The sequence below is a fragment of the Alligator sinensis genome, unplaced genomic scaffold (genome assembly GCF_000455745.1).
Source record: "Alligator sinensis unplaced genomic scaffold, ASM45574v1 scaffold125_1, whole genome shotgun sequence".
Taxonomy (NCBI): domain Eukaryota; kingdom Metazoa; phylum Chordata; order Crocodylia; family Alligatoridae; genus Alligator; species Alligator sinensis.
This window is the reverse complement of record NW_005841893.1, coordinates 3,000,865-3,023,777: the sequence shown is the minus strand read 5'-3', so window position 1 is coordinate 3,023,777 and position 22,913 is coordinate 3,000,865. Positions and strand designations below refer to the sequence as shown.

General features: G+C 45.4%; 1 protein-coding gene across 3 annotated transcripts in view; it reads left to right on the top strand.

The window, feature by feature from the left end:
• GPRIN3 (GPRIN family member 3) overlaps nt 1–22,913 on the top strand; it is a 45,827-nt gene that overhangs the window by 9,135 nt on the left and 13,779 nt on the right. The window contains exon 1 of one of the 3 annotated variants that reach the window (XR_003092704.1): nt 20,039–21,195. The exons of 1 other annotated variant lie outside the window; for it this stretch is intronic. The gene's annotated coding sequence lies outside the window, so the exon portion shown is untranslated. Of the gene's footprint in view, nt 1–20,038; nt 21,196–22,913 lie in introns of those variants that run through there. One more of the 3 variants, XR_003092705.1, reaches the window with a different exon arrangement.

Genomic DNA, 22,913 nt, shown 5'->3' with positions numbered 1-22,913 from the left:
CCCTACGTGTACCTGTTTCCCTTTGCAAAACTGAGTACACCTTTCTTTCCAAAAGTAGCAACATGGGGAAGGCTTGACTTTTCAAACAGTGTCTTAGAATAGAAAACGGAAATCAGTCCATTGCTCCAATACGTGACCTCCTGCTGTGGATTCTTCCAATGGCAGAATCTCTTAACTTGTTAGAATTACAGAGCATGGTAATATGGTACATTTCTCTAGAAAATGATTGTGATTAAACCATCCATACTGAATTGGATGCTACTGCTATTTCTGTTCTTTTTCTCAGCCAGATGCTGGATTTTTACATTTGACTCACCAAGGAATCGTTTCTTTTTTAAACATACCACGGGAGTATGTAATTTCAGGAAATTTACATTTGGACAACTGAAACCATATTAGACACAAACTCCTGAGTCAACGGTTCAAATTCAATGCTGTTCACTAGTGACACAAAGTCGTTTTCCTCTCCTGCCCAAAGAGAACAGATTGTTGGTCTCAGTGCAGTTGCCACCAGCCATGTGTGCTCCTCATAGAAGCCCAATTGGTATTAATGGATCCAGTCTTGGCATAAAAGAGAAGAATTGCTACATCTCTGAGACTGTAATATGCTTTCACCTCAAAGAGTCTATTAGGAGGGGTGACATGATGACAATAGTCCTCTGAATGAGGATTGAGCCATAATAGGATTGTCATGTGGGGAAGCTTATTGTACTTGTTCTGTGGCAAAACAGGACTAGTGGGTGCCTGTACATGTGGGGGGAGGCTGCTCTGACATGCTGTAATCGCAGCATGTTGGAGCAGACTTAATTAATTGATCTGCTGGAGCATGATAATTAGTGTGCACCAGCCAGCCTCCGTATCTTGTGCATCAGCATTCCCACACTTCAAAATGGCAGTGAGGGCACTTTAACTAAAGCTCATTTAACAAGCTTTAGTGAAACCCACCCCTGCCACTTGGAAGATCGGGGAAGCTGATACACAAGATACAGCAGGCGCTTTAGAGCAGATCTTGGAGCCCCTCTACTTAAAGTGAGGGGCGGTTGTTGGTTTTTGTTGTCGTTGTTTTCCCTCCCAGCCCTGCTCTGCCCTGCCATGCTGGGTCCCACCTACTGGGCTTCAGAAGTCCCAGGGGGAGGCAAGCAGGGCAGGGAGCCTGAGCACACAGTGGGCAGCTCACATCTGCCCCCACCCTGCACACAGACCTGGGGGGCATGTGCTCCCCATGCCCCTCCAGGAATGTGCACAGTGGTGGGGAGCCAGGTGCTCCCACCCTCTTGATGAGCCACCTGCAGCTCCTTCCCCCTCCCTGCCAGGGCCCTGTGGTTGTGTATTTCAGCCCTGGGCCCCGAGCCCCACACACTGCCCCAGCTGGGAAGCAGCCTCAGCCCCACCCCTCTCTCCCTCCCTCCTTATGGGGGCCTCAATCCCCCTTTCCCCCGTCCCACCAGACTTACCTGTGGGAGATGCTCTCCAGGCTGCCTAGCAGCCATGTGCATTAGGCCTGTGTGAAGAGGACAGTATTTGCTTCAGATTCGGTTATTCAGAGGGACAGTGATTTGATTCGCTGATTCAAATTGCTGTCCTGATTTGATCTGACAAATCCAAAGATATTCAGCACCAAATCTTATTTGGCCATAGACTATATAGGAAGGCAGGGATGGTGGGCACAGCTGGGGGAACAGTTGGACGAGCCCCAGGAGAAGCTGCGGCTCATCCAGCTGCTCTCCCGGCTACCCCCCGCTCTGGCTGGGACGAGGCAGGCAGTGCTGGCAGCCCCAGGAGAAGCCGTGGGGGCTGGGGGGAATGATTGGGGAGCTGAGGGATTGATCCAGGAACTGGGGAATTGAACCAAGAGCTGGGGGTTCCCCCCAGCTCCCTGATCATTCCCTCCAGCTCCTGTGGCCCCCCAGGCCACGTACCCATCCCCCCCAGCTCCTGTGGCTTCTCCTGGGGTTGCCGGCTCAAGCCACGACTTGTCTGGCTGCTCCCCTGGCTGCACCCCGGTCAGGGCGAGGCAGGCAGTGCTGGCAGTCTTGGGAGAAGCTGTGGGGGCTGGGGGGAATGATTGGGAGCTGGGGGAATGAACAGGGGCTTCCACCCAGTTCCCAGTTCAATTCCCCAGTTCCCCCCAGCTCCTGTGGCTTCTCCTGGGGTTGCCGGCTCAAGCCACGACTTGTCTGGCTGCTCCCCTGGCTGCACCCCGGTCAGGGCGAGGCAGGCAGTGCTGGCAGTCTTGGGAGAAGCTGTGGGGGCTGGGGGGAATGATTGGGAGCTGGGGGAATGAACAGGGGCTTCCACCCAGTTCCCAGTTCAATTCCCCAGTTCCCAGTTTGATCCCCCAGCTCCCCGACCTGGCGGAGAAGCCAGACAAGCTGTGGCTTCTCCCAGGGCTGCGGCTCAAGCCGGGGCTCATCCAGGTGCTCCTTCAGCACTCCCACTGGCACAGTTTAGTGCCTGTCTGTACAGTCTACGGCTGAATCTCTCTGAATCGATTTGGGGGCTTCCGATTTGATTCGGGGAGATTAACAGGTCTCCCAATTCAATTTGGATTCAGTGATTTGGCTGCCAAATATGACCGAATCTCCTTTGAATCAAATTGGCTACCAAAGCTTTGCACAACCCTAATGTGCATGTGTCAGCACACATATGCACATAGTGCCATCTTCCTGCTCTCTCCAGCACCTTGCAGGCTGAAACTCTGCCAGCCTACAGAGAACTGTTTGCAAAAATGGAAAATCCACGTGTTTCTCCATTAAAAAGGAAAAATCTGTGTTTTTCTCAGTTAAAAGGGAAAATCCTAACTTTTTTTCCGCAGGGACTGGAAAACCCAGATCCCTGAAGATCACTGACACAGTGTCCTGCTCACCCCCACTTTCCCCGTGTCAAGTAAGGGAAGGAAGGACAGAGCACTGTGAGATGCTGGAGGACCCAGGGGTCCTTTGCCATGTTATGTAGAGTGTGCATATGTAATGAGAAGCACTTCATTTTGAAGCACTTAGAAATGGTACTTGCTTTTTTCAGGGTTATTTGAGCATGTCAAAGGTTACTGTCCAGCTGACTCTTTGAAGCACACATAGGCATGTGCAGCACTTCAAAAATGTTACACCTTACTTAGGTGCTGATGTCCATTTAAATGCTTAATAGGCAGAATATATTCTAGCCCAGGGAGTCAAGTTCTACTTGTATAAAAGGTGATTTGTTGTCCTTTAAATACTTTGTGCATTCATGCGCATGCATGCATACTGAAACTGTCTGCCCCAGAAATCAGTCATAGATATAATGATCCCATGCTACCTTTTAAGTAACCTCAGATACCAGATATTAAGATAAAATAGAATCTGCTGATAAGTAGGGAGGTAAAAGTGTGCAATTTAAAAAAAAAAAAAAAGCCTGGAACTTTGGCAATAAACTTCCCAACAGTATGAACTATAATGTTGTAGTTGACTGGAAGTGTATCTAGTTATTGTTTGATTTGGCTATTTTTAAATCCTTGTAAACCATTTATCCTTTCCTTTTACCTTGGAGAAAAATGATTGCTCCATTTTCTTGAAGTGTTGTGTAATGAGGTTGCTTTTTACCAGGGAATTTTTCATACTTCCACACACCTTCCAAAAAAAGAAGTGCTTTTAACACGAACAATAATGTGGGAATGAAGCCTGTGTACATAGTGCATCAAGTCTGCAGAGAGCACTGCAGAGTGAGGCTCTCTGCTACCCTTTGGAACAGTAAAGGAAAGCAGACCATTTTTGGTTTTGGCTGTACCTGTTATAAGAGCATCAGCTGTGAGTCTTCATGGTCAACACCTATTGAGATGAAAATTGCCACTTTCAAGAAGAAAACATAAAAGGGAATCTTGCCCACTTGTGAGACGGAAGACAGAGCTTTGCTGACAAGGCAGTATATTTTCACATGGTGTCCCATGCCAGCAAAGGAGGGTGAGGCATCAGAGTGGGAGCACATAGGCAAAATGGGATTGACAGAGTACAAGAGTGGGGGAGAGAGAGAGAGAGCAAATTGCAGGATTGAAGTAAGGAAGCATAAGGAGCAGAAACGGGGGCCAAGAGTTGAAAAGGGGCAAGTGGTTAAGAGCTGAAAGCAGACAGAGGAGGAGGAAGTTAATAGGAAGGACAAGCAGAAGTAGGGAGGCTGCCCAGGGTACTTCTTCCCCTGCAACCATGTGTCTAATTCTTGTGCTCATATTCTGAGTCTTACAATGCCTAGCGTTTTGCCTAAAGTACCAGCTCCTTAGAAATCTGTGATTGGATAAGAATCTGAATTCCAAAAAAAAACCCAAAACCAACTGGGATTGCAGAAAAACCTTGAAAATGCTCTAAAGACTCAAGTCCTCAAAGGCAAATAAAGGACTCCTGATATTTGAACCCTTGGGATTCTCAGCATTTCAAGCTACCCCAAGACCTCCCACAGTTCTGTTCACCCGAGGTTCTCTCCGCTGCTCTCTGCCCCTTCAGACCTCTTACCCCATTAAGCCCTTAATGGAGCAGCCCTGCCCTAGGACACCTGGGTAGTCATAGTCTTGGTGGTATCCTTGTGGCAAGGAATGTTATATAAATAGTTGCACAAAACCTGGGGGTGATGAATCCACCCACCATGGTTCTGGATCACCTTGCAAGAGGAATCTGATATACAAATGGGCTGCAAGCTCCTTTCATAAACCAAGCAAGCAGTTTTCAGTCCTGGTATTCAGAAGTGCTGAAAACTATCCAGTGAAACTTCACCAAAAATATTCAGTATTTTACCTCAGGTGACTTTTGTGACCTGGGAATTTTGCTCCTTTTTTCAAATTCCGCTTTCCCTCTCCCTCAAAAAAACAAACCTGTGATGTCACAATGACCATTTACCAGATTTTAAACAATATATATTCTTAAATATTAGTTTTCCCATTCAAAGTCAGACCATTATTTGAAGAAAAGTGGACCCTTTTCACAAATGTGGTGGGAGAAATCTCCCTAAGGTTCGTTGTCTAGCTGTAATTTGATTGACAGACAACACGGGTAAAGAAAGACAGCTGTTTATTTGCTCGAGCAAAGACCATAAAGCCAGCAAAAGGCAAAATGGCCCCCCCCTAAGGGTGAGGTGATCTTTTATACTTATTATAACAAGGCAAGACTTCATGGTTAACAAAAAAAAGCAATACTTGGGCGGTGCTTTTTAAATCTTTGTAACAGTATATTTTTATTAAGCTGAACTAGCACTTTTAAAAGCTAAAAGTTAAGTAACAGTAACATTATAATATGTTAGCAAAACCTTACACACTAGTAGATATTTTTTAAGGACACAACCACTGCACCCAGAACAATGGTTTCCCTGTCTTATCTTACTTCTTGCTGTAGCTGATTTTTTAGCACACAGACACAGATCCACTTTTTAACTCAGAAAATGCTTAATACAGTTAAAATGATTACTTGACACAAGCAAAGGCTTAGCTATCAATCTGCCTTGTGGTCAGCTGCATTGCTAGGCCACAGGTTATGTCTTGTATTCAGCTGTAAAGCTAATACTTCTTAATAATCTAAATTATTATAAACCTAACAGTATGCTTATCAGAAAACTATTCTATTTCAGGGTAATAACAAACCTGCGCACTACACAAAGGAACTTAAAATGCCTTTGCAAGATCAGAATGTTTTTGAAATTTGAAATGAAATTCAAGCTTCTACTTTCAACCTTTCAGATATTTTATTAGTGTATACAGTTTTGGCATATTCTTTCAGCCATCTTAAGACTATGTCATCACCAGTGTGAAGAGCTTGAAGGCCACCAAGTAGCACTGTAAATGAACGTGAGTCAACAATGTGGGATGGTTTGAGCTTGTCCACAAGGGCCTTATTGCGAAGGCCCAACTGGTATAGGTTTGAGGCACAGTGACCCGGTTCTGTTCGAAAATGGTTGAGAATTGCCCAATAACGGTGTGGCCAGTTCAATCCTGGTTGACCGACTGTAGGGTCGGAGATGATGTGGTGATTGATTGGTGCTTGTGCTGACTATTCTGCGTGCCGTTGAGTAAGGAAAAGGCAGAGGATTTTGAAAGGGTGGAGCATATTGGGCATCTTGAAGGGAGCCAGGTTATTTATTAGTGGGTGGAATATGTTGCAGTGTGCTGGCAGCATAGCATTATCATGGGGTCTGGATAGTAGTTTACTTCAGCATTTCTGCAGCAGAGATGGGTGGGGGGAGAAATGTTACCAAGGACTGGTAACCATGGGAGTGGAGTGGAGAACAAGGTGCCTGACACAAGACACATTGTAGCATGCAGTTGGGTGTCTACTAGTTTTCTGTGTGATGAATGAACACATACAGGGGCACAATATTCTGCAACTGAATAACACAGTGCAAGATCAGGTGAATGTAGCTTGGAGGCATTGGCACCCCAAGTGGAGCCTGCAAGTTTGGCAAGTAGGTTATTGCTTGTTTTGATTTTTAAAGCAGTTTTCTGGAGTTTTGATTCATAAGTTAACATTTGGTCAGGGATGACTCCAAGATAAACTGGGTGGGTTTCAAATTTGAGAGGCTGCCATTTAAAGTGACAGTGAGTTCATGATTAGCATTGGCATTATGCAGATGAAAAACACTTTCATAGATTTCATAGACATTAGGGCTGGAAGGGACCTCGGAAGATCATCGAGTCCAGCCCCCTGGCTGAAGGGCAGGAAGTCAGCTGGGGTCATAGGATCCCAGCAAAATAAGCATCCAGTTTCATCTTGAAGGTGTTCAATGTAGGCGCTTGAACCACCTCCGGGGGCAGGCTGTTCCAGACCTTGGGGGCTCGGACAGTAAAGAAATTCTTCCTTATGTCCAGCCTGAAACGATCTTGAAGTAGTTTGTGACCATTCGACCTCGTCATCCCTTGGGGCGCTCTGGTGAACAAACGTTCCCCCAGATACTGGTGGTCACCCCTGATAAACTTGTAGGTGGCCATCAGATCACCCCTGAGCCTGCGCTTTTTCAGGCTAAAGAGCCCCAGGGCTCTCAGCCTGTGATCGTAGGGTCTGCTTCCCTGACCTCTGATCATGCGCCTCCCTGATCATTCACTGACTTGAGACAGTCTTTGAGATATTTGGCTTGAGGCGCCACTTTAGGCAGTACTCTGATATCAGTCTCATGTCTCCATCAAGTGTGAGTTCGACACTTGAAAAGTCACGAGCTTGGGTGGCAGAGTCATCAGCATAAACACATTTTCATGAGCCAGATATAATTTAAAACATTTCATAGCCATAGGGCCCCAGTCCTGCAAAGCAGTTCAGCATCATTGACCTTCACCAGCACATGAGCCCCATTGATTTCAATAGGAAATCGGGTAGGAGTAAAGGTCTGCCAGGTGGATCTGTTTGTAAGATCAGATCTGAGTCTGTAGGCTGATACATGGGAACATGAGTGTAAAAGACTGGTATGATCATCTGTAACCAAGTGCAATGCATTAAGCTGCAGCAGAGGAAAGAAGCTGATTTTAACCTGATATGGAATAATTATTGCCAGAGGAGCACCCCCTCCCCAAAAAGAGTGAACTTTGAGCCACATTTCATGAACTCCCATTTATACCAGTGAGTTGAGAATAGTAAGCAAGTTCTCATGATCACTGTAAGAATATGAGCTAAAGCTGCAAGGGACTGTTTTAATTTCACTGGCATGGGGAAGATAGGTGCTACCAGATGGGAATTTGCCTAGAACATATAGTCTTGTAGCAGAGTTGAAACGATATTTCCTTACTCAGTGGCAGATCCAGGAATGGGGAAGGGGGTATAGCCACATGCCCCTTGGGCTGTGCTTTGTATGTGCAGTGAGCTCTATGTTCACTGCCCGGTCAGCGTGGGCTGCTTCTGGAGCTCCACATGAGCAGTGAGCTCTGAGCTCTGCAGCTGATCAGGGCAAGGTCTGCCTGGAGCCCCTGCTTTTGTTCTGCTCTGGACCTCGGGGCATGAGTGCTGCTGCTCTTTGCCCTTTCCTTCTCACCCCTTTCCCTACTGAAATCAGCAGCAAGTGAGAGAAGGGGATGTGCAGTGCTCACCCTCTGGGCTCCAGAGCCACTCACATGCCAAAGGCCAGACCCCATGCCAAAAGCTCAGGTGTTGCGATTGTCAGTGCTGGGCCTAAAGCAGCCCTGGATGTGCCACGTGTTCAATTTAAGGCACCATGCAAACCAGCCATAAAAATATTTTACATTATATGTAGAATATTTTATGGCTGATCTACTATTTTATGGCCTCTTAAATTGTGGGCAGTTGTAGCATCCTTTCAATTTATGCCACAATGAACATGTTAATTGTGGCATAAATGTAAAGTGTGGAGGGGGCCTTAAGTATACTCCTGTTAACTGCATACACACTGTAACTGTCAGCTTTTTAACTGATTGTACTCCATTTGACTGAACCAGAAAAATAAAGGGAGAGCAGCTGCCAAGGGTTACTATTAGAAATCTTGAAAATGCCAGTAGCTGGTAAGGCTCAGAGCTGCTAGTGCCACACCACTGACAGCTCTGTAAATAATGCTTCGTAAGTACACAGTGCTCTCTGCCTTGTTCTATCAATAGCCACAAAACTGGCTGGCTCCCATCATTTACACATTTATAACAGCAGCCCAGAAATTAAGTATTTAGGGACTTTGAAAATGAGGGGACCCTGATCAGTTTGGGCCAGCTCATGGTATGGCACTGATAGCACTGTGTGTGTCAGGAGTGCTGGTTATTTAAGTTCAGGTAAGTGCATTCTCTGCATAAGTGTATATCCATTGTCAAGGCTATGCACTAAAATGGAGTATGCAGAAGTCATAATTAACCAGCTCTCACATTCACTGCCATGTACTTATTAGTTCTATGTTCAAGGCCCCAGTCTTATAATCAGATGTCAAAAACTTCCTGTGCAAGACTTAGCAACTTAACATTGCTACTGAATTCAGAGAGAGGCAAGTGCACTTCAGTGGCACCAAAAAAACAGTAAGAACTTTGCAGCTTGCAGCCCATTGTCTGGCACCTAGATACCACCTAAACAAAGTTTGACCAATCATCACATGGTCTGAAGGGATTGTTTCATCAGTAGGAAAGTTGATATGTGAAATAAATCAAGAAATGTATTATATCTGGCCTCCTGGGGTTAATCATCTGTTACATTAATGTGGACTCTGGGAAATGCCTATTTAAAACTTGGCCCAAAGCCCATTGAAATCAATTAGTCTTTCCATTACTTTGGATAAAGCCCATAGAGTGTTGTGCTATTTTTGAGGGATCTCTTAACTCTTTTTTTCATTTGCAAATTGAGGATAGTAGAAGAAACCAAGTATAATTGTGTGCATCAGGAAGAGGTAGGGCTCAGCACCATAATAAAGGGCCTGTCTTGAAGTGGGTTTAAAATGGGACAGAGATTCTTGTTTTATGCATACACATTTCACATGATGTTAGTTTTTGTTTTTCAACATTTTCTATAGAATTTTTGTTTGGTTTTCTGTGCTACATTTTTAACAGACAAACTGTTAAAGTTCACTTAAGAGTAACTAAAGCGGGCCAGATTTTCAGGGGTGGTTCGTTAACATGCATCTTGAAAATAGCATTGCCAGTCTTGTGTTTTAAGCTCTTTCATGATGAAACTGTCACTGTGTGTTTTTACACCCCCTACCACAATTGGGACCCAATTTTACCTGGGACCTCTAGGCCATAGTGTAATTAAAATGGTAATAATTCATAAATATTTGCAGAAAGGAAATTCATGAATATATCTGGTGCAATAGGTCATTTAAAAAAACACTAATGGTCAGTATTATTTACCATTATTCTTCATAACTGTCATTTTTCAAGCATGTTAAATAATTATTTTTGCAGTTGTTGGGACTGAAGTCACAAGTTGCCTTCTGTTAGGCCATTTCCCTACAGTCTCTGCTGGTTTAAGTTGGCCTTAGCAGAGATGATCTTTACTTCCCTGTATTCCACTGGCACTGAAGCCAGAGGCAGAAGAGACCTGGGGAGAGTGTGTCCAGGGAAATATAAATAATGGGAATGGGGAAACTGTGTTAATGGAAGCATTTCAAACATTGGACCCAAAGGGAATTTGAAGATGGCGACATTTTTCAACTTAATTCTCTGGATGCCCAATGAGTACAAGAAAAGTGCATTGTTCCCCATCTTCAGGCAGAAAGGGGATGTACAAGAAGATAGTAAATATTAGCCCATCAAATTAATGAGTCGCATGATGGAATGCCTGCAGAGAATTATCAATGAAAGACAGTAGTGAAGAACAGTTGCCTCAAGTAAGCAGCAACCCATTCAGGTTTATTCCAGGAAGTTCAACAATAGATTGCAGGAGAAGTACAGAGAGGGATGCAAAGAGTATTTGCAGACTTAACAGAGGCTTAGGGGACTGAGTTCCTAGAGCATTGATATGGCAATGCCTGTGGTTGTGCAATCCCAGAAAGACTAGTCCTAAATATTGAGAAACAGCTGTAGATACAGTGATCCTCTTCCTGTAATAGCTTCATGACCATGTCTATGTACCTCTCTTGAGGACTTTCCCCAGTGCCACTCTCAGACTCTCCTGGGACTCCAACTTAGCAGGGAGGTGGTATGGACCTGGCCTGAGGTAAGGATCAGCCTTAAACTCATTCCTATTTACTACTTCAGTGTGTTGTCTTGACACAGCAGGTTTAGAGGAAAGACTGGATGAAGTGTGTTCTTCTCCAGTGACATTATGCTGTGTTGCAAAAGTAGAGACAAGCCAGAAATGGATCCCAAATAACAGAGGGCTACAATAGAAGAAAATGGCTTACAAAATAGCTGATGTGAGACAGTGCATGTGCTTCACTGAGGAGAAACAGGAGACCTGTACAGCAATGCAGAAGCAATGTGTACAAATGTGACAAGAGCAGAAAGGGAGAACTGGGATGAGGAACGGAATATAGAGAATAGTCAAAAAAAGAAACAGGATGTGGTGTAAGGGAAAGGGAACACGAGGTGTGTGGAAACATGGAAATGTGACAGGATGTGGAGTAATGTAGTGAGATACAGGATGAAATGTGAGGAAGCACAGGACTAGCACTAACAGACTTCAGGTGGATTCCTTCCAGACTTACAGGTAGGCACACACTGTGCTAGAACAGGACTGCAGTGCTTAGTCCCCTTGTAGGGCTAAATCCTGTAACAATGAGCTAGGTGTTCAGGAGAGGGTTCAGCTGCCATTATAACCATGTTTCTTGTACTAATGCTAAATGTACTTTTGTAGCTGGCAAAATGACTGGCAACCAGGTCCTTTCACCAGAAATGGCAGTCCATGTTGGAGCATGCTTCATTCCTAGCATTTTACCCTTGATTTCTCACCTAATTTTTCATACACTCATTACCCTTACAAAGGAGCACAAGCTGACACTTTTTTCCTAAGCATTTTCCCCAGTTGCTCCTCTGAGGCTCACATCCTCATCTTTTTCCCCTTCCTTTATCTTGTCTAGGCATTGTGTCTTCAAACTGGGACTAGAAAAATAGTGGATATTTGGGAAGAGGGAATTGGAGAGGCTGAGGTTTGTGAGTTGGGCAGTTTTCTGTGAGCTTTCCTCATGGGTCAGGTTTTATTGGGGGGTGATGACAGGGTTAGCTAATGGTTCCAGCAGATTGATATAATTTGTGTCAAAGGTACTGAGAGCTATGCATAGGTGCTGGGACGTATTTGGACTTTATGGGGGTGAGAGGAAGGTGTATTAAAAACTAACAAACCAGATCCTCTGGCCTGTGTCTTTTCCGAGCTCCATTGACCTCAGCAGAGCTGTACTGACTCATGCCAGCTAACAATGTGATCCAGAGAGCAATAATAAAGCTAGGGCACTGACGTTTCCTCTGATTGTAAAGTCCTCCCATCTAACTGTTGCTGTGTTGCCTGACCATAGAATTGTACAGAACTCAGATTTAACCCTGTCTAGCTAAAAGCAAGTCTTTGTAGTTCATAGAAGGCATGCTTTGTATGCTCTTAAATGGTATGACTTCTGCATACTCATAATTGGGAACAAATCCTCATTTTTATTTTTTGTCCTGTGCTATATACAAGCTCTTTAATACAATTAACAAACTAAATTGAACTAAATGTATCTGTTTGGGAAAAAAATTGTGAAGTTGAGAAAACTAGCTAATTATTTGTGGTGCCCAGTGTCAACATTTTCATAAATTAATGCCCAAAAAGGCAAAAGAGGGGGGGGGAAATGTTTCACAATTGTTCCATATTATCTGATCCAGGTAAATATGAGAAAGATAGTGAAGCTGTGCACTCCCCAACATACTGGAGAGATCCCTTAAGTATGGCTCTTTCTCCCATTCTCCTGAACTGTTCCTGAAGCAATGTAGTTTCTCATTGCTGCCTCCTTCATATTTGAACCAATGCCTGAATTAGAGCATCAGAACATAAGAGGTGGTATGCTGGGTCAGACCATATGTCCATCTAGCCCAGTATCCTGTGTTTCAGTGTTAGAGCACAGAGGTTAGGAGGAAGAGGGTCTCACTCAGCTTACAGCTGACAGCATTAGTGAGGCAAAAAGTCTTAATTTGGAGTTTGCACCCCTGACTGTATATGTAACACCCGGTGACAGACCAGTCCTGCATGAATTTCTCTAATCCTCTTTTAAACCTAGTTAAATTGTCAGCCTCTACAACGTCTAGTGGTAATTAATTCCACTATTTAATTACGTTATGGGAAAACAGCTTCGTTTTGTTTGTTTTAAACCTAATTCCTGATAATATCATTGTATATCCCCACTTCTAGTATTGTGAGCAATGGCATATAGTAAATCTTTATTTACTTTCTTCACACCATTCGTTATGGTACAGATCATCCCTTAACAAGCTCCTGAAGTGACGGGGAAGGCTTTCCGTAAGTTGTATTCATTGAGGAGACCTTTACCCCCAGCAAGAGCAGATGTTCTATGTAAAGCCGAGCAGCTTTTTACCCAAACATTGCACCATCCTCTCTGGTGCATCTCTTGGAGACCTTCCATACAACAAGTGGCTTTACACTTGTAGCATTCAGCTCAGATGCCCCAATAAAGGTACTTGGATACCGTGGTGATGAGCACAGTTTAAATGTCTAGATAGGTGGAGATAAATGAAATATGCCCCCCCTCCACCCCCCATATCCCTCTACTGTGCATATGTAGCTTAAAGGAGTAGTGATGAGTAAAATGTACTGTATTCCCTGGAGAGAACATATGCAGCATTGTACTCATTTTCTCACCTGAAATGAATATCATAATTTTGTCATTAGCAGGCCTTATGGTAAAGGGAAAGTGGATAGCCTGGCAGCATTTCAGGCACTTTTACTAAGCTGCAGCCTAGAGGCTTAAGCTACAACAGAGATCAGTCAGAAGCAAACCAGCAGATACGGTCACTGGTTTCTTAGAAATCTGTATAGGGAGTGCTTCAGTCATGAACCATCTAATACAGGAGGTGGCAACATACACCCTGCAGGCCAGAACTGCCCTGTGGAGCTGGGGGTGTTCAGCAATGCTTCAGCAGCAAGGAGCTTGCCCCACATTTGTGCCCATGCCAGGGCCAAGTGTCAAGGAGCTGAAGCAGAGCCAGGTGTGCCAGTGCATCAGCTGAAGGAAGAGGGAAGGAGGGGGAGAGGGGGCCAAGCAAGAAGTGGTGGCAGGGAAAGGCTGTCACCACTGTAGCACCAGCAGCTGGTTGGAATACCAGCACCCTCAGCCACCAGTGGGTTGTTTCAGCCAACTGCTGAATAAGTTGCCAACTGCTGAATTCTAGCATAGTGAATCTTCTGTATACACGTGTGGCTTTTCTCCCTGGATCCACTTTGATTTTCAGAAATACAGAGCCAAGTTATAATTAGAAATACCAGCAGTACAGCAAAAGGAGCCTTAGTCCTATCCACAATGAACACGCCATTCATTCAGCAACTGATCCATCTCAGATGCATTCCCTACCACACGTACTCAGAAAGAAAGGCAAGCCTGAATGAAAAACAGCACACCTCTCTGAGCACATTATGGAGACTTATATAGTCACTATGAAATCAGTACAACAGCTGCATCATGGATAAGTCCTGTTAAGTTTGTCACTAGCCCATCCTGCCAGCACACACTGTCCTTCTGAGGACTGCTGTTTGCACACCAGTACTACTAACAGCTGTGTTCCCAGTGAAGAAGGCAAATGGAGCTTTAAATCCTTGCTTACACTTTGGTTTGCTTATGTGATGAAGCCTGCTAAATGAGAGAGGTGGCTTTGACTATTCCTTATTTTGAAAAGCTATGCCTCCTTTCCTTACAAAGCAAAGGAAATGCAAATAGTTGCATGTGTCATATCATCTTTCGCCTTCCCACGAGTGTAAGCATAGAACAGCATCATCTTTTGAGGATCTTCATCCTTTCTTTCAGCTGTCTACCTAAAACCAGCTTGACTGCTGAGATTCCTGTGTGTCTTTAGTACAGGTAATTCATTTCAAATTAATTGAATTTCTCTAATTTTCAGTGAGCTTCCATTGGTCTTTAATTCACTCAGTTTCTACTCATAGGTCCCAGAGATACACAATTTATTAAATAAGTCAGCACAAAAAGGTCCTAACACAACTTTAAAGGCCTTGTTACACAATAATTTTAGCTGGTTTCTGTGGCTCATAATTCCTGGATTGGCTACACGGTACCTTTTTAACTGGCTTAATGCACTCATTATTTGGTTTTAAATTATGCCTCTCCAAGGCAGGATTATCTCTAATCCGCCTAATTTTGCTCCTGTTCCGTTAAAGTTTGGCCACTCCAGGCATCTGTTCCATGTGAGTTGAAGTCTTCCAGCATCCTAGATTTCAGTAGCCCCTCCTGAGTCAAGGCAAGTGGGGGTGGCAGGGTGCAGTGGGGCCAGGTATGGTTCCTCGCCCTTTGGGGACATAAGGCAAAGCAGGCACCACAGCCCCAGAGACCAAGCTGCTTCCCTAGGGCTCTCTGGTCTCATCAGACTGAGGCAATTATGCATTGAGAGCAGGGCTGCCAGGGCTTAGGCCCAACAGCCCTGCTCTCAGTGCACAGCCACTGTCAGTTTCAGCAAGACCAGTGAGAACCAAGGAAGCTGCTTCCTCAGGTCTTTCTGGTCTTTCTACAAATGACATGGTGGTGGGCCTACTTTCTGCCCATTTCTGCCTAGCTCCTAGTCCTGCCCTGCTCACCAGGCCTCTAGTGCAGAGGTTGGCAATTATTTGGGCCCAAGAGCCACACAGGCAGTGCTGGGGAGCTACCACAGATCGGTCAGCACCCCCCGCCCTCAATAGCTCAGACCCCAGGCACCCTGCAGCTCCCCACTACCACTGTCAACAGCGCATAGCCCCAGCCCTGACCCCGGCCTTCCCTGCCTTTCTAGGCAGGCCAGGCAGCAGTGGTGGCTCTATCTGGCTGCCACCACTGCTGGTCCCAGTCCCATGGTACTGTCAGGGACCTGGATGCACAAGCCCACCCCCAGCCCAGACTCAGCCCGGCAGATCGGCCCAGCTCCAGATTAGCCACCAGAACCTATGCACACAGCCCTGACCTGGCCCACCCTGTGCCTTCTCCAGACTGCACCCACCTACACTGAGCAGCACCAGTTGCTAGGCAGAAACTGCTGCTGGGCCTGGGGGAAAAGTGCCTCCCTCCCGCCCCCCAACATGGCCAGGCCCTTCTTGCTGCAGCTGCCTGGAGCCCATACCCAGGCTGCCCTGCATCTCCTCTCCACTGCTGTCACTGTTGCCTCCAGGCTACACAGCAGTGCAGTACAGAGAAGCCGTTGGGCAGCCCGGGTGCAGGCTGTGGGCTCCCGCAGCAAGAAGGGTCCAGCCATGGTGAAGGGAGGGGCTGCTTTTCCCCTGTGCCAAGCAGCAGCTTCCGCCCAGCCACTGCCGCTGCTTTTGTGCTCAGCATGGGCGGGAGTGTCTGGAGCAGACATGGGGCATGCAGGGATCAGGGCTGTGTGCGCAGGTTCTGGCTGGTCCAGAGCTGGTCCACTCCATCAAGCCAAGTCTGGAGTGGGCATAGGGTGGGTCAGGAACGGGGCTGTGTGCGCCAGTCCCTGCCATTACCATGGGGCTGGGGCCAGTGGCGGCAGCAGCTAGAAGGAGCAACTGGCACTGAGCTGCCTAGAAACACAGTCCAGCTGCAAAGCTTCCCCAGCCCTACTGTGCCTAGAGGGCAGCAGGATGCACCACAGACCAGATGGGCTAGGCAGGGACCAAGGGACCCACTGCGGGCTGGACAAAGTCCCTTTGTGGGCCAAATCCAGCCTGCTGGCCAGATTTTTCCCACCCCTGCTCAGTGGCAAGTCACAGAGCTGTGCATGTAAAGGACAGTCGGAGAAGGATTTTTGCCTTAAGGTGTGACTGCTCCACTAAACCAAACAACACTAGGCCAATTAGTATTTGTGTGGCCTTCAGTGTAAAGTATTAGCATATAAAATGACTGCACTCATTGGGAAAGAGCTACTGAAGGGCTGAAGTGAAAAAACACCAGTTTTCATATATTAGTTGTTTTATGTGTAAATCTAATGGGAAACAACTGCTTTGTGGTTTGCATTTTTGCATAGTCAACTGCAAATTGTAGAACAGCCAGTATCATTTCTACCAATTAGAAACCAAGAGAAAATTCTAGTATTGCAAAGTGGGCAGAGTTCATTCGGCTTCTGTCTTGCCTACTCTTTCAATTTTATCATGATTCTTATGATATTCTGTGGAGTCGTGTGATGAGGTTTCTACTCTGCTTTCAGTCGTGTGGGAAAAAAAAGTTTCCAGCCCTCACAGTTGTGAGAGAAGCTTGAAAACATGAAACCTTAGGGATTAAAAAAACAGATGGCATCTACAAAACCAGGTTTCTACAAATATTCTTGTGATTTTAAAGTCAGTTTTCCTTACTTTTGAGGGTCTGGCTCTTGGTTTTTGACATGTTGAGGTTTACAACAAATGATGATGTCATGTATGTTTTTGCATACTTCTAAATATTTGTGGCCTTTTTAAAAATGGAAACTTAACATGGAAGTTCAGGATTTGTTTACATTTGCAGGCTCTTGATTTTGTTTGGGTTTCATTTTGGGCAAAGGAGGGAATGATATGTTGTTTTAAAAGGGCTTTTGGCTGAAATAAGTGGTAGCTTCCTTCCACTATAATGTGAAGCTGACAAAGCTGCTTGCCTGGGCAATTCCTTAGGTTTAAAAAACCATTATATATATTTAGTGATAGGAGGCCTGCAACCCTGCAGGTCACTGTGTCAAAGCATAATAGCCATGCCTGGACAAAGAGAGATTTCAGAAATATCTTTTGCCTGTTGCAAAATGTCCAGAAAAAAAGGTCTACTCTAGGAAAGGAAGGGACGTGAAATTCTCAGGCAGACTGATATAATTTGAATGAAATTAGAGGGAGGATAGTACTGAAAATCCATGCTAATTACTGAAAATTGATTTCAAGCTTTATTGAAATATTAGCATCTCTTCCTAATAAAAGTAAATCTTGGATGATTGCTCCAAGTTAAACACTGAGCATATTTCCCCTGAGCAATTCCCTAGAAATTTTGGTTTGTTTTGGCAAGTTTTCCATCCTAATGTCTAGTTTTATTTTCACAGTCTTTTACTAGTGTTCATGTGCATCAGGTTTTCTTTTAGTCTGAAGTTTTATTGCAGTGCCAGTGAAATTTTATGCATGGTTTAAACAAGGATCCTAGTATAATTCCTTACTTCCAGGCAATAATAAAGATTCCTTCAAGGTACTGTAGTCTGTTCATTTGTATTTCTTCATGCAGTATTTCTGTTTGCTTCTGATTTTGAACCTTTATACTATAGTTCCTGTTGTTCTTTTATTATTCTTAGATAATACAAAGGGTGTGATCTAAGCATTGCTTTCTTTTGCATTCGTGCAACCCAATTGGCTTCAGTGATGTTTCAGCAAACTGAATGAGTGAAGCATTTGACCCACGTGCTTAAATTGGACTGTGAAATAGTTCCCATTTATTGACAGCAAAATCAGTATTTCCCATTATTTTTATTAGCATTTCCTTATAAATTAGCTCATCAATAAAGTACTGTTTCCACTCTGGCAGATGTCTGTTGTTTCTCATCAATCTGCTTTTTCATATGCCTTTTCTTTGTTTGTTTTTGTTTCAAGTGTCTGTAAACAGAAAAGATGCAGTATTGTGCAAGAGATCGTCTCTGGACTTTAATAACAATAGCCCTAGGTACATTACATGGCTGCTAAGGATAGGGAGCCGAATTCCTTTTTCTGGATTTTGCAGTGAAATGACACAGTAGGCTGTGGCTAATATCAGTGTTTCTTTACCATGTAGCCTTCATCTCCATGGGTGGAAAATGGACAAACTGAAAAATCAGTGGGCTTGTTAGGGTTACCATGCATCTGGGTTTTCCTGGATAGGTTGTCTTTTTTAGACCCCTGTGCTGCGTCTGGGTAGGTTTTTAAAATAAGAACAAATGTCTGGGTTTTCTTCTCTCTCGGACTGGCTGCTTGGGTCTGGGAGCAGCGGACAAGGTGATTGGCTGTCGGGGGGTCACGTGCACCCCGTGAGGGCTCTGGCAAGCTGAGAAAGAGAGGGAGGAGGGGGGAGCTGCAGGTCCAGAGTACAGGCCACTGGCAGCACTGGGGAGGCAGGGGATGCAGGTCAGGAATGAGGGGCACCACCGAGCTAAGGGGCAGGGCAGGGGGCTGCGGGTCAGGAATGAGGGGCACTGGCAGGCTGGGAGAGGTGCAGGGGCTGTGGATCAGGAGTGAGGGGCACGAGGAACGAGACAAATGGCTGTTGGTTGGGTGTGCAGGGCACTGATGGTGCCAAGGGGCTACAGGTCGGGACTGAAGGGCACCAGCAAGGGGTATGGGGCAGGGTACTGCTGTTTGAGAGTGAGGGGCACTGGCAGGGCTGGGGTCAGTGGGTCCAGAGTGAGGGGCAGCAGCAACACTGGGGGTTTGTGACTTGTCAGTGAGGCACAACAGAATGGGTAGGGGCAGGGCACTGGCATGTCACTACCCCTCTACCGTCATATTCCTCCTGTGCCTCTTCTCCCCCGTGACAGGCTTCCTCTTTTTTTGGACCTAGAAATATGGTAATCCTAGTGATTCTGCTATTAAATTATTTTGAGGTTGGGGAGAAAGGTGCGAAACAAAGTAATAGGCCCAAACAAAGGGCCCAGATCCTGAAACATGGGGCTTAATGGAGGTGGCATGGAGTCCTGGGACCCCAATCCTGGCATACTGGGCCAGGCAGGGGCAGTGTGGTCCAGGTCGGGGCATGTAGGTCCAGTTTTGGGGGGGGCAGGGTCCAATCCAGCCTGTGGCCTGGTCCTGCACTACTCATTCGTCCCACAAGGCCAAAAAGCTAAGCACCACTGCCATAAACACATCGGGTCCAGACCATTCACTGTTTGGTAAAAATCCACCCTGACTACTAATTTTATTTTGTTGATTATGAACTTGTAATAATGAAGATACTCAAATAATAGAAAAAGGAGGAATACCTAATGTTATGTTGTGTCATACAATCTCAATAGATAGATATGATGGGATTTAGTGTGGTTGTATTTGTCTGCTGGACTGAGGGTGGCATGAGGATGCAGATCACCTGGGTTCAGTTCTCAAACAAATGCTGACTGAACTAGGTGTTCTTGGCAAAGTCAGTTGGCCCCTGTCTGTTTCCCCTTCTGATATTTGAGCACTAGAACAGATTTTGTGGCATGGTTGGGCATGCCCCATACTGAGGTTGTGGCATGTCCATCCGTGGAACCTGTAAGAGCAGGTTAGACAAATACTTGTCTTGTGTTTAGACAGGGCCAATCCTGCCTTGAGCAGGAAGCTGGATTAGGTGGCCTCCTGAGGTCCCCTTCAGCCCTAAAAATCATACTTGCTTCCTTGTGAAGCACTTTGAGACTGAAGGATAAAAAGACTGTATAAAAGCTGGGTAATATTATTCAGAGTTCTCACCCAAAGTGTTGTTCCAGTTATGCAGGAAGAGTCTTTGTCACTCATTCAAATCAACCTGTTTTGTGCAATCTCCAATGCCATAAGATTTTTCTCCTGTTTTACAGGTTTCCCTTCCTTCCCCTGTGTCTGTTAAGACAGTGATTCTCAACCAGGGTGTTGCAGCACACAGGGGTGCTGCCAGATCCTTTGAAGGGTGCTGTGAGGTGTGAGGCGATAAGCAAAGTATGAGGAGATACACAGGTAAGGGCAGGCTCAAGCTTGTCCCTGCCTAACCAATCCTCTACCCCCCATGCTCAGCCCCTCTGCAGGGAGGTAAGTACTATGATATGAGGTCCAAAACAGTTGAGAACCACTGAACTAAGCAAAGACAAGAGACCAGGGAAGTGGACAGAGGGAGGGTAAAATTCATATAAGAAGGATGATTTTTAAAGCATATACTTTTTAATATAAAAATAAAATGCAGGTAACCTGTGGTATCTTTGAAAGACATCACACAGGACCATGAGCTGTGCTTCCAAAACCTTTTCCATTCAAGGTGATGGGCACATGCCCAGCTCGCTTGAAGGCTTCATAGTTGAGAACAGTGCCATGCAGAAATACCTAAGATAGTTCTGAACAAGTTAGCTTGCATGCCATTAGCAATATAGCCACGGTAACATGGTGCTTTGCCTCAACTAGTATACTTCATTTCTTACTGTGTTAATGCATGTTCCTCCTGGCTACTTAACATGATAGTATTGTTTCCAGCACGCTACTTAACTCGGGTATGCGTGCATTTTTCTGTATGGGCTTATCCCATGCAAATGAAGCAGGTGTTAGGCAAGCAGCTAGCCACCTTCTAACACACTTGGTGGTAATAGAAATAATACCTGAGCTAGGTGGTTTTTTAAGCTATTGTAAGTGCAGAGAACTAGACGATTCTGCGTGCCCAGTAAATGACATCAAGTAAAGGAAAAATCATGGACCTGGCTGGGACTAGCAGATTTGCAGAATGAAAAGAAATCTGGCAAAACCCTCCCTGAGATCCACGTGAACCTGAAATGTGCCCTTTCGTAAAGGAGCATTTCCTTCTCTGCCATGGGCTCCCATCTCAGCCCTTCATCAGCATCTTCCTGATAATGCATACAGGACTCTGGAACCTTTTTCTTTGTCAGACAGTTGTTTGAGTTTTTTTCCCATGACGGTTTGGGATTAAGAAGATGGGTATGCTGTTGTTGCCTTGGCCCATCACGTCCTTAGGCCTGCCGAAGTGTAAGCATCCAAACCACCACAGGTTAGTGTGCTATATCAATCCAGGCCTGAAAGATTTGCTGCTGAGTAATATCTGCTAGTGAAACAAGTGTGCTCTTTTTTTGTTGTTTTTTTGCTTACAGGTTCTCTCCCTCCTCCTCCTCCCTTTTCCTTCCTTCCACCATCAATCCACTCAGTGCAGACTCAGCCAAAAGAAAAGGTGTAGTTCTGATCTTATCTCACTTCATTTGCTTTGCTTTGCTGTGGCTTTGGGCCTGATTTACAGGAGAATCCTGCTGGTGGGTGCAGCATTTGCGCAGTATGCCACTACTAAGGGAGAGCCACTTAAATTTAGCTGCTTCTGTGTTTTTCTTTTTTTCCTACTGGGTTTGTGATGGCACTTGGCAAGTATATTCACAAACTTCAAAGATTAATTGACAGATCTGAAGCTGCTTCATATAAACTGCTGGATTCTGCGGTCAGAGGTGCTACTAGTAATTCTCAGTATGGAATTACTTCTGCAGCTTTGGACTATCCAGTTAGGCACTGTCCTGCATGGACTCTGTGCTGGCTCTCTCTCCTGCCCAGAATTACTCTGTAGTATAGAGTGATCAAGTTCATGACCCCTATCCTTCCTGGCACTGGTCCCTTCATTTGGCATATGCATGGTTGTAGCTTTACCACTATCCTTTTTAGTTGGCCAGAAATGAGAGGAAAAAAATGAATAAAATTGTAGGGGTTTAGGTTGTAGCCGTGTTGGTCTAAGGACATAGGCAGACAAGGTTCCTTGGGTGAATTTGATATCTTTTATTAGACCAACCCAAATGGTTGGAGAATAGTTAGTAAGCAAGCTTTCGTGTTCAAAAACCCTTTGTCAGGCTAAGGAAGCTTCAGCAGTTGGTGTGTGCTCTTCCTGGATGGGATGGAATGAAAAGTAAAGAAGCCAGGGGCTGGGCTGGGGAGTCAGTTGCCAGGAAGATTGTAATGTATCAAAAATCCAATGTCTATGTTTAGTCCCTGATCTCTAGTATCCAGCAGGTTGATGAAATGGAGCTCATAGGCTCGTCTCTGGGATGTGTTGTGTAAGTTTCCCTTGAGGATCAGGACTGAGAGATTGGAGAGAGAGTGGCCCTCCTGTGAGAAATGTGCCCCCACCGGTAACTGGGTATTTCTGTCTTTGATGGATTTCCGGTGTGCATTCATTCTGGTGCGCAGTTGTTGTCTGGTCTCTCCTACATATCTTCCATCAGGGCATTTGGTGCATTGGATGAGGTATATTACATTCCTGGAGGTGCAGCTGTAAGATGCAGGGATGCTGATGGCTCTGTTGTGGGGTGTAGCAATTGTGGGGGTGGTGGAGATGTGTTGGCAGGTTTTGCATTTCTTGTCATGGCACGGTCTGGATCCTTTTGGTGTGTTCTGGGCTTGAGGAAGTTTGCTTCTAGTGATGAGGTTGGCGAGGTTCGGTGCTTGTCTGAAGGCTAGGATGGGTGGCTCTGGGAAGATCTTTTTAAGAATAGGGTCTTTTTCTAATATGGGTTGCAATTTTTTGAGGATTTTCCGTACAGGTTCAAGGGATGGGTGATAGGTCATAACCAGCGGTGTGCGATTTGTGGGTGTTTTCCTTCTGTACTGCAGCAGTTCTTCATGTGGTATCCAGGTGGCTCTTTCAAACGTGCGATCTACCTCTCTGGAGGAGTGTCCTTGCTGGGTGAAAGCCTTTTTAAGATTGGTGAGGTGGCAATCCTGGGTGTTCTCTTC